At 39.6% G+C, this 12,289-nt stretch overlaps 1 long non-coding RNA gene across 1 annotated transcript in view; it reads left to right on the top strand.

Annotated features, from left to right (window-relative positions):
• LOC117195576 (uncharacterized) overlaps positions 1-12,289 on the top strand; it is a 97,754-nt gene that overhangs the window by 26,580 nt on the left and 58,885 nt on the right. Inside the window, exon 2 of the long non-coding RNA XR_007471098.1 lies at positions 2,025-2,179. This is a non-coding gene — a long non-coding RNA (uncharacterized LOC117195576). The remainder of the gene's footprint in view (positions 1-2,024; positions 2,180-12,289) is intronic.

The following is a 12,289-nucleotide window of genomic DNA, read 5'->3' as shown; positions in this document are numbered from 1 at the left end:
CAATGCCTGGACTAGAACATTAATTTTGTTTTCTGATAAAATAGTTCCTATTGTCACTGTTCAATAACAGTGAATTCACAAATATTTTCCCATTCCATTGGCTAGAAAACTAAGTTAGACCCAATGGTGCAAGAAAAGCATTAATGACATCATGTTTCCCAACGTAAAGACATTTGAGGCTGGTGATTTATCATCTCAGGCTAGCACTACACCTGCTTGGTCTGGATCCACACATCTGTATCAGGAACACAGTATGCAATCCACATTTTCTGCCGTTATTATAAGAACGAAGTTTCAGTGTAAAGACTTAATCACATATAGTATTTATAACGATATATCAGAATCATCAAGTGAATTACAAATAAGACATGATGAACTGGGGGTTAGAATGGGAAGGACATTTCTCACCAGGTGCTAATAATTTGAGGTAGATTTGACTGCAGGCTTACATAAGTTGATAAAGCACTCCCTTAATCAAAGGATAGTTAAAAAGAATATGAAATGAGCTGACACATTTTGACATGATTGCCGATTGCAGAGCAGATACACGTGCACCGCACATTGGAAATGTATTGGAAAGAGTTTCATTCCCTTAAGTTATGGATTTTAAATCAGTTCCTGAGATGAACATTTCAAACATACACACTTACAGTTCTGAAACACTCACCCAAACCTGGAAAATGTGCATGAAAGTCTTTTCCATTCCTTCATATCCCCAATTTGCTTTGAATTACAATATAAACTATAAAAGAACCAGAAGAAAATATAACTTTTGGTGTGTAGGGTAGGGAAGAATATCTTAACATAAAAGCAAAGGAAGAAACCATAAAGGAAAGTAGATAGATTTGACACAGAAAACTTTAAAATATCTGTATATCAAAAAGAGTTGTAAAAATGACAAGAGAAAAGAAAAATATATATACTACGAAAGGCTGTATCCTTAATATATTTCAAGTCTTTAACATTTATAAAAAATAAAAAAACAATATTCATTAAATTAACCATTTAACAAACTTTGAGTGAACTGCTGCCCTAATACTGCTTGGGCTCCAGTGGGTGACCTCACTGTTCCAGGACTGACATGTGGCCGGGGACTTGGGACTTGCAGTGCTAAAACCCAGATAGTTCAGGCACACTTGGAGTCAGATAGACTGGACTCAAGTTCTTCTTCCACCATTGAATGACCTTCAACATGGTACTCCACCTTCACAAGTCTGTTTCCTCATTTTAAAATGGGTGCTAACAAGGGTACTTAACTCTTAGACTTGCAAGTGAAGATTAAACGAGATGAAATGTACAAAGCTCACTCACCTGGCTTATAGCACATGCGGTAAATTTTATGATTATCACCATATTATCATCACTGTTGGTCAGTTGTGAAGGTCTGCTAGTTTTTTCTCAATACCTATTCTCTTTTTTTTTTTTAATTGAAGTATAGTTACTTTACAGTGTTGTGTTAGTTTCAAGTGTACAGCAAGGTGATTCAGCGTATATGTATATTCTTTTTCAGATTCTTTCCATTATAGGCTGTTACAAGATATTGAATATAGTTCCCTGTGCTATACAGCAGGTCCTTGTTTACCTATTTTGTATATAGTAGTGTGTATATGTTAATCTCAAACTCCTAATTTATCCCTTGCCCCCTTTCCCCTTTAGTAACCATAAATTTGTTTTCTATGTCTGTGAGTCTATTTCTGTTTTGTAAATAAGTTCATTTGTATCATTTTTTTAGATTCTGCATATATGTGATATCATATGGTATTTGTCTTTCTATTCTCTTATTCCTGTCTACAGAACCCCAGATTGGGGGAACATTAAACAAATACTGCTGAATTCCTTGATAGAAGTGATCATCTGACCTAGCTCTGGCCACTGGGAAAAAAAAAAAAAAAGAGGAAGTTTTTGGTTGAGACTTCCAAGAAGGCTCCTTAAAATATGTGGATGTGTGAGCAGGGGGTGAGAACAGTCCTAACTGGTAAATACATTTTATCCTTTGCTTTTTCACTCCTTCCTGCCTCAAACAGAGATGCTGGAAGCAAAGCAGCCATCCTGGGACCCCAAGGGTGACAAGAACATGCTAAAGATGATTGGGTGGAAAGAGACAAGGAAGCCATTTCTCCACTGGCATCATGGAGCCACTGTACCCATCCTGGATTTCTGACGTCTGGACTTTTATTGGGTAAGTCTGTGACAAAACTTATTACATCATTATTATTATATAAATACAAACAAGACACCATGTTTAACTGTTATATTGATAATAAAGAGAATAATAGTTAAAACAGCATATTTAGCCATAAACAAAATGTAACAACTATTTTTTCTTTTCTTTTTTTTTTTTTGGTTGCATTGGGTCTTCGTTGCTGTGCGTGGGCTTTCTCTAGTTGCGGTGAGCCGGGGCTACTCTTCGTTGCGGTGCGTGGGCTTCTCATTGTGGTGGCTTCTCTTATTGCGGAGCACGGGCTCTAGAGCACAGGCTCAGTAGTTGTGGCTCACAGGCTCTAGAGCACAGGCTAAGTAGTTGTGGCTCACAGGCTCTAGAGCACAGGCTCAGTAGTTGTGGCTCACAGGCTCTAGAGCACAGGCTCAGTAGTTGTGGTGCATGGGCTTAGTTGCTCCACAGCATGTGGAATCATCCCGGACCAGGGCTCGAACCCGTGTCCCCTGCATTGGTAGGCGGACTCTCAACCACTGCGCCACCAGGGAAGCCCCCACATCATCATTTTTAATGGCTGCAAAGTATGCAATTGTTTTTATGTACCGTATGTTTCTCAATAGCTTTTTACTGGTGTACATTTAGTTTGTTTCCATTTTTTTTTTACATTTATAGATTATGCTGAAATCAACGCCCTGTACATCTCTTTCTTGTAAACTTGCCCAATTATTTCCTCAGGATAAACTTCTAAAGAAAGAGATAATATAAGCCTTTTAATTTATCTGTATTGCAAGATTAGATTCTTTGCCCAGGAATATAACAGTTTTTCATTAAAAATAGGATGAGGGTTTAGTTCAAGTGTGTACTCATAAAGGATGAACTAACGGGAGCAGAGAGGGCTATCAGAAATATGGTTTTTAAAATATTTGCAATTATTCACAAGACTAATATGCTTTTATAAAGGAGTAGTTATCAAAATGTTTTTTTTCAGTATGGAAACTGAGAGCTTCCCTCCTTAAAAAATAGAGTAAAAAAGCCAATTCCAAAAATGTTACTCTAATCAATCCCTGGTAGAGAATCAAAAAGCTTAGGAGGAACACTACCTTCTGAGTTTTAAGTGAACAAGAAGTACATTTTAAATTCAGGTGGGACTTCCCTGGTGGTCCAGTGCTAAAGAATCCGCCTCCCAATGCAGGGGACGCAGGTTCGATCCCTGGTCGGGGCACTAAAATCCCACATGCTGTGGGGCAACTAAGCCCGCACGCCTCAACTAGAGAGTCTGCGTGCCGCTAACTACAGAGCACACACACTCTGGAGACAGCGCACCACAACTACAGAGCCCACGTGCTCTGGAGCCCCCGGGCCACAGCTAGAGAGAAACCCATGCGCTGCAACAAAGAGCCAGTGCGCCACAACGGAAGAGCCCGCATGCTGCAACGAAGATCTCGAGTGTCGCAACTAAGACCCGACACAGCCAAAAAATAAAAATTAAATAAATAAATAAATAAAATACCTTAAAATAAAATAAAATATACTTAAAAAAATAAATTCAGGCTAAGGTAGAGAAATAGATCCCTCGTGTTTCTATAAGTGATCTGCCTCTTCTTGTTAATTAAAACCTAAAATACTCTATCCGGTGTTTTATTAGAATTATGACTCCATGCTACCAAAGGTCCCATAAGATATTTCATTGAAGTTGACATAAACTGGGGTCTTATCCTGCTTAGAATAAAAATTTGGAAAGCAAATTTGGTCAGATTTTCTCTGAATATTGGAGTCTGCATTGAAGCTTTTGAACAATTATATACAGGGCTGAGCAAAGGCTGTTGTTTGCTTATGTGGTAGACTGAGATCAAGAATGTTAATGTTATCTCCAAGAAGACTTTTAAATTTATATCAAAATTGTATAAACAGGGTCACCAGGGCTAAATGGGATGTCAATGACCTATGAAGATCAAAAGGTAAACAAAAGATCTTAAAATAAGCCTGTAACCTGAACACCTCGAGGGTTGTTGTATATTAAAAGGCGGTTGTTTACATAAAGAAAGGGAAAATTACTTAGTGCTAATTCTGTTTGTGACAAGCTCCTTCTTCCTCAATCCATCAGCAGAATGGTGGTGGATGAGGCTTTCACCCTGCCTGTTTTGAAGGGCTGTGAATAAAAACAACTTGAGCTGTCCACTCAGAAGCCTACCCATTTCCTTTATGGGGCTGGTTGCTTCAGGCTAAGTTCTTTCTTCAGGAGAGGTTTGTGGAGATAAGGGAGTAGCTGGGGGACCTGAGTAAGATGAAAGGAGTACAATATGGTTGGCAGGAAGAGATGGGTAGATTCACTAAGGTACACGCTCAAGGATTTCTTTGAAGCCTAAACTTCCATCTTCAAAAGGAATTTCAGCCAGATGGGGAACAAACGGGAACATGTCTTTGGGTGGATAACCCACAGAGTTTGGGCTCAAGGGTGGAGGAATGATGAGTCCCCAAAAAATGTCATGAAAAAGTACAATGAATTAAGAAAAAGAAAGTCGATTTTTGTTATGGGTTAATAGACACATAATTAGGGATCTGAAAGGGAGGCAAAGTAAAAACTCACTGGAGTAAACAGTTTTCTTATAAGAAACAAAAGATGAATCAGCCCTCCAAGCCAACCAAGGTATGACTTCAGAGGCAGTAGAGTCTAGTGATTATGTACATGGCTCTGTGGTCACAATACCTAGAATTCGATCCAGGCTCTTCTAGTTACCTTGTGTGACCCAGGAGAAGTAATTTGACCTCTCTGTGCCTTTCCTTATCATTAACATGAGAGTAATAATGGGAACCCCCTGCCAGGTTTGTTGTGAAGGTTAAATGAGTTACTACATGCAAAGCATTCAAACAGTGCCTGACATGCTGTAAGCGCTCAGTGAACGTTAACCATAAATTATAACATTTGAAGATGCCCTAAGAAGGATAAGAATAGCCTAAAAGGTAATTATTCTGCTGCCTGCCATTCCACTTGAGAGCTTAATTTACGGGTTCTTAATGACTTTTTGACCTTTAAGAGTCACCTTTCAAAATGTAAATCATCCCCAGGGTCTTACCCAAAGCCATTCTCAATACTCGAGCAGGGATTCATTGACCATGGATATTGCCCGGATAGGTTAACACTCCAGGAAAGAGGACGAGGAAGAGGTGCTGGGGCGGCGAGCAAACTTCTGAGACAAACTTAACTTGACTTTTATCATTCACACCAAACTTAACCCACCAATTACAATTTTGCCAATTGTGAGGAAATTTTTAAGCCTCTGGTGTTTCAGGACAAATCACTAGAGAAAGAATGTGCCCATATTGTTCTGTGAGAAAACACAGATGGCTAGGATACATTTTCTCACTCCTTGCCTGGACCCTAGGAAGGAAAAAAAAGTGTCTCATTCAAAAGAAGTCATGGAAGGGGAGGGACTCAGGAAAGAATTGTTGAGGTTGTGACGAAGTCCAGGTGAAGGAATTCAGGAGCCTTTGCTTTGGATGAAGGCTCTGGAAGGTCAAGTTAGCCCATGGCTGAAGCTGGCTGGCTAAGCCTGTGCTTGAGGCATTGAAAGACAGGAGAGACAGGAAGGGAAGGACAGACAGACAGACACACTCACACACACAATCGAAGGAGAGGCTAGTTTATAAACATACATCCTATTGAAACACCAAGTTATATTTTATGCCTTAGTTTTCTTTCCTAAGAGCCATCAATGTAATATATTCTGTTTCCACTAACTTAGTTAAATAGAACCATGTAATTAATCCTCTACAGATCCTCTAACCAAATACATTTAAATACTTACTATGTAGCCTAATGCATTTTTCTATTCCAACACAGTGGATTTCTCTTCTGATTAATGATACCCGGAGGATTCTGCACAAGTCTAGCTTTTTGAGCTTAGGCCAGTAAACATGGATCAAATGATCTCTAAGGTCCTTTTCAACTCTAAACCTCTTTGATTTAAAAAAAAAATTATACAAATTTTAAAGGTTACTTTCCATTTACACTTACTACAAAACATTGGCTCTATTCCACGTGTTGTACAGTACATCCATGAGCCTATCTTACACCTAATAGTTTGTACCTCCCACTCACCCCTCCCCATATTGCCCCCCCATTGGTAGCTATTAGTTTGTTCTCTATATCTGTGAGCCTGCTTCTTTTTGTTATATTCACTAGTTTGTTGTATTTTTTAGGTTCCACATATACATGATATCATAGAGTATCTCTGTCTGACTTACTTCATTTAGTGTAATGCCCTCCAAGTCCAAGTATTTTTGTTTTCTGAAATACATATATCAGAGAAGGGCATTAGAATTTTCTCGGTGTTTGGTTTCTCCTGTGGTGTTGATCTGATCTGCACTGCAAGGTTTGTTCCGTGGACCAAGACATGCATCTTTCAAGTCGCACACTGCTTTTCAGAAGAGCAATGTCTTTATTTCAAAGAGAAAATGAAGATATACTTACTTGTACTCATATAAGAGAGACCAGGTCATTTTTCATTAACAAACTTCCCCCAATTTTTAAAAATAAATTTATTTATTTTATTTATTTATTTTTGGCTGTGTTGGGTCTTTGATGCTGCAGGTGGGCTTTCTCTAGTTGTGGCGAACGGGGGCTACTCTTTGTTGCAGTGCACGGGCTTCTCTTTGCAGTGGCTTCTCTAGTTGAGGAGCACAGACTCTAGGCCTGCGGGCTTCAGTAGTTGTGGTGTGAGGGCTTCAGTAGCTGTGGCACGCAGGCTCAGTAGTTGTGGCTCACGGGCTTAGTTGCTCCTCAGCATGTGAGATCTTCCTGGATCAGGGATTGAACCCATGTCCCCTGCATTGGCAGGCAGATTCTTAACCACTGCGCCACCAGGGAAGTCCAACAAACTTCCCAAATTTTAAAGGTTTATAATAATGAGTTTATTTTTTGCTCTTATGACATGGCCATCGTGGGCTGTCTGCGGGCTCCACTCCACCCGCAACTTCTCATGTCAGGATCTGGGCTGATGGAGTAGCCACGCTCTCAAACGTTGCTGGGTTTCATGGCAGAAGGAAAGCGCTCTGGCAGATCTTGCACCAGCAATTAAATGTTCCAGCCTGGAAGCGACACAAGCCATTTTTGCTTACAATTCATTAGACAGAATCAATCATGCAGTGTCACCCAATCACAAGTGGTCCTGGTGTGTGTAATTCCTCCATGGGCTCCCAAGACAAGGAACTTCAACTATGCTATGCAGAGATTAATGGGTTAGATTACTATAAAAAATTCAAATAATAGAAAAGTATGTCACTCAGTAATATCCAGGAGATAACTGCTATTAACAAGTTGTCGGTGTGTATTTTCTAGTGTCTTATAGAAATATACATATGTGCACACACATATGCACGTGATTTAATTTAAAAGTATCCCATTAGAAATACCATTTCTATAATCTGCTTCCCTTCCACCCTTAGCCATATAGCAAGGTCATATTTCTCCATGTCAAGACATTTAAGCCTACCTCATCTCTTTTCACTGATGCATACTATTCCACCTTACAGATGGACCATGTCTTGTTTAATTAACTCCCTATAATGAACGATTAGGTTCTTTCTAATTTTTGATATTATTAAACATTTTGCAATCAATATTCTTAAACCTACCTCTTAGCCAGAAATAAATGTCTGTGACTGAATGAAGTTGACAAAAAAATGGAGAAGGATAACCAATCACCAGTGATTTAAGATTCCAAACACATGGCGAGTGAAGAAGAAAATATTCAAATCCTTTTCACCTGATTCAGAATATTTCAATGGCAGTAAAGGTGTAGGAATTCCTAACTATGTTAATGTAGCAGGTCATTCATATGAGCATCTCTAGAACTCCTTTAAACTCTTGGATTCCTGTTCAAGTAAAACATTTTCTTGATTATAAAATTTAACATCCCCACTCCGAGCCTTTGGAAATAAGGTATATCACAGTATTATTGCACTGAGAAGTCTGAATCTCCTGAAAAGTGAACATGATGGTACTATGACCCCTCATTTATTTTTATCTTCAGTTCCAATTCTTTCACCTTATATATAGAATGACTAGTGATTTAAGTGAGAAACCTGAATCTAAGATAGTCAGGGTTTTATCAGTTTAAACCAGTCACGAGGACGTTAGCTTGAAAAGCTCTGTGACTCTGACCGTGGAGGTGTTTATAGTCTTAGGAGGAGACTGGCTTTGTCAGCTCTGAGTTTTGATGGGTTAAGTAGTTTGTAGTTGATTGTCGGGGTGTGGGGGGAGGTTACTGTGGAAGATAAATGAGTTCCTCAATGTCTGAACTTGCTCCCCGGGCTCCTCAACTCATCTCAGCTCTTTCTGGGGTTCTCACCATGAGACAGCATCACAACTGGAGCCCTGCAGGAAAAATAAAAACCCGAACCAGCCAAAATATGGGGGAGGGCTTAAGTAGCTTTAGCAAATTCTAATCAGGGGAAAAAGTGGAGGGGGGAGTGTTAAAGATAGGCTGGTACATCCTTCTTCATATGAGCTTTAGAAGAACTCATGAAAGACAACTGAAAGCAACCAGAAAAAATGTCTTCTTCTTCATGCTGATCTATTTCCTTTTCAATTCAAGCTGTATATAGTATGCATAGCATATTTTTAAAATCTACTTTATTTCAGCAATTTTATTTATATAGTTGATTTCTTAGCTTCTGTGTGTGTGTGTTTGATATATATATATATATATAGAGAGAGAGAGATAGAATAAGGGGGAAGGTAAATGATATAATCAAGAATTATATTAAATTATTATTTCTGATTTTGGAGTATAGAGTAGGGGTGTATTAGCCCAGGATGCATAACAGAATACCATCGACTGGGTGGCTTAGACAATAGAAATTTATTTATCACAGCTCTGAAGGCTGGGAAGTCCAAGATCAAGGTGTCAGCAAGGTGAGTTTCATTCTAAGGCCTCTTCTCTTGGCTTGTAGGAGGCTGCCATCTTGCTCACATGACCTTTTTTTTTGTAACAGAAAGAGAGAGAGAGGGCTCTCTCTAGTGTCACTTCTTGTAAGGCCACTAATCCCATCATGAAGACCCCACACTCATGACCTCATCTAACCCTAATAACCTCCCAAAGGTCCCATCTCCAGATACCAGCGCATTGGGGATTACAGTGTCAACATATGAATTTGGAAGGGACACAAACCTTCAGTTCATAATGAGGGGTGTTAAATTCTTCACTTGCTATTCAGTCCCCAAGAAGTTCCTAGAAAACTGAAGTTTTAAAAAAATGTCTATTTGGTTCATTTCTAATCTAAAAACCACCACTCTAAAAATGATGCACACGCAAACATTTATCACTGTCCCTTTTACCTCACACTGGGCAGAACTTCCTTGCCTCCATTCTTACCCTCATCCTTCACATAAAATCTTTGCAGATTTGTTGGGTTTTTTTCAATGCTGGATTCAGGTGAAGATTAAAGGAAGAAGTAATGAGAAGCAGTGAAAAGCACATTTGAGATGCTGTACCTTCTGTTTGTCAATTTCCCCTACTACCTCTACTATCCAAATCTTTAGGTTGACTTCATTTTGTTATCTACCTGAAACCCCACAATTAAAGGACCATTTGGACTAATAAGAAGTAGCTTTTAAAATGCAAATATTTGTGTGTGTGTGTGTGTGTGTGTGTTTAGGAGAATGCCATGTTAACAGACTATTAATTATTCTGACGATGGCGGGGTACTGGTCAACCCAAGTCCTTTCCTTGCTGGCAGGCGGCTGAAGCTAACTCTACTGAGACCATACTTCTATGGTTTGTTTGAATGGGAGGAGATGGAACGTGGAGTAGTAGACGTGGGGAGAGGTCAGAATATGGTGCCAATGTGTTCTCGCCGGTACATGTGGCACCTTGAGAGGTGCTTGTTCCATTAATGGGCACTCTAAATATTTGTTGGATGAGTGACACGAAGAACGACTATTGAAGTATCCTTGTAGAGCCCACTAGAAGGTGGTTTTTGAGTCTTGTAAAAGTGTGCTGACATAGCATAACAACTTCCTCTCACCTTTGCCAAGATTTCCTGAGTAGGACTCCTTGTTTTTCTTCCTTTTCATCTTTGTCAGTCTTTGCTGGCCTTGATCTTGGAGGTTGTCTGATCTGTTGCTCTCACTGTAAGTAAACCGTTCACTCCCTGTAACTTGCACTTGCAAATGAAGAACGGCAGCCTCTTTCAGGAAAAGGATGGAATTTTAGGAATATAGGGAAGGCAACTACGGCTTGATTCCTGGAATCTTACATAGATCTCCATTCCTTAGCTCAAGGTTTCATCATATTTGGTAATACAGCAAAACAGCACTGGACACTTGGGCTCTAGCATTTGCTTTGTCCTAAATAACTAAGTGACATAGTGCCAAGTACTTCCTGTACCTTGCTTTTCTTAGAATTCTCCATTAGTCCCTTTAGAACTGAGCACAGTGCTTTCTGTACAAAGCAAATGTTCAGAACCTTGAATTATCTTTATGTAGAAAGGTTTCAAGTGATGTTATTCCACTAGATTTACTAGGAACATTAGTAACAATGTTATATTACTTATTTTGGAAGTAAGAGCTTCAAGGCAAATATGAGTAGCCTATTTCTACTGTGTCTCTCTTGAAGTTTGATGACCCATTTAATTAGAATGATTACAAGTATGCATGGAAAGGAAGTTAAGCTGCTGGAAGAACTAATGATTTTGGTCAAACAAGGAGTTGTTTGCAACCTTCCTCGACAGACAGAAGCAGGATTGGGGAGTGTTCCATTCTTACCAGCAATGTCTCCACATTCTGATGATTTTGTGATGGAGAAAGTGATTCAACCTCTCAGGGTGCCAGTGTCCTCATCAGTAAATGACAGGTTTGGACTGGATGATCTCTAAAGCCAAATAGACAGTTAATCATTTTTTCTTTCCTTGAACTTATTCATTTATTCGGAAACAATTCATTGAGGCATACCATGTGCTCTGCATGTGGTACTGGGGATACGGCAGTGAGCAAAATGGACAAACATGCCTGTCCTGTGGAGTTTACATTCTAGATGGAGAAAGACATGCAATAAACTAGTCAATTAATCAAAAATATAATTAAGTACACATATATGTATATTTCAGAGGGTGGGAAGTGCAGTAGAGGGAGAAATATGAAAAGAAGGGGAAAGGGAAATTCTAAGGCAGAGTGACCTTAAAATGATGTGGTCCAGAAAGCCATCTAGATGTGAATACTTCCAGGGGGATGGAGTTGGACTTACCTAAGGAAATCCCGTGTAACTCTCTTGGAGACCATATTTTCCATGGAAAGCTTTTCTTAGCCAAACACATCTCTGACTTGATTTCATGTATCTATTTATCTTTCATGTACCATTTGAAAACTTGAATTATAATTTATCCACAGTAAAAAATGCACAGCCTTAAAGGTCGGTTTGATGAATACTGGCAGTCACAGTTACCTGCATAATGACTAGAAAAAACAAAGTATAGAACATTCCTATCATTCCGAAAGTTCCATCATTCCTCCTTCCAGTCAACTACTTGCCCCCTCCCACCCACGTAAAGCAATTTCTGACATGTATAATCAAAGATAGTTTTGCCTGTCCTCAGACTTCATGTAAATGGAAGCATAGAGTATATAGTTTTGCTTTCTCTCTTCTTTGTGTCTGCATGATTTTGAAGTTCACCCGTGATGCTTTGTGCAACAGTATTTTGTACCTTTTTATTGCTGAGTAGTATTCCATTGTGTAGATTTACTTGGTTTTTAAATAGGGGCTTTGCATGAATGAGAGCGTTTTTTTCCAAATATGGATCAGAATCTTGCCACCGAAAGGGAAAATGTAGAACTAAAGGATGGAACCATCTGCATGGCAACCTCACAGCTGGATCACCCATCACATTTCTCCTGTTTAAACGATGTACCTTTAACTAGTGTCAGTGGGTTTCTCCCTCCCTCTGAGTGTCAACAGGAGGCTCCACCCTTGTCAGTGTCTTGGTCTTACCCTCCAGGCACCTGGCTATTTCAGGCCCTCACTCTTGGGGGCCATACCCCCCAGGTCTTTCCTATCACCGCCAATCCACTTTCTTAGATGTGTGATCCACCAGCCGCTTCCTTTGCCCAGGCACCTCTACATGCTGCAGGGTGGA

This window comes from Orcinus orca, chromosome 13 (genome assembly GCF_937001465.1).
Source record: "Orcinus orca chromosome 13, mOrcOrc1.1, whole genome shotgun sequence".
In the NCBI taxonomy this organism is placed as follows: Eukaryota; Metazoa; Chordata; class Mammalia; order Artiodactyla; family Delphinidae; genus Orcinus; species Orcinus orca.
Note: the sequence above shows the minus strand (reverse complement) of the source record. Positions and strands in the feature narration are given on the sequence as shown.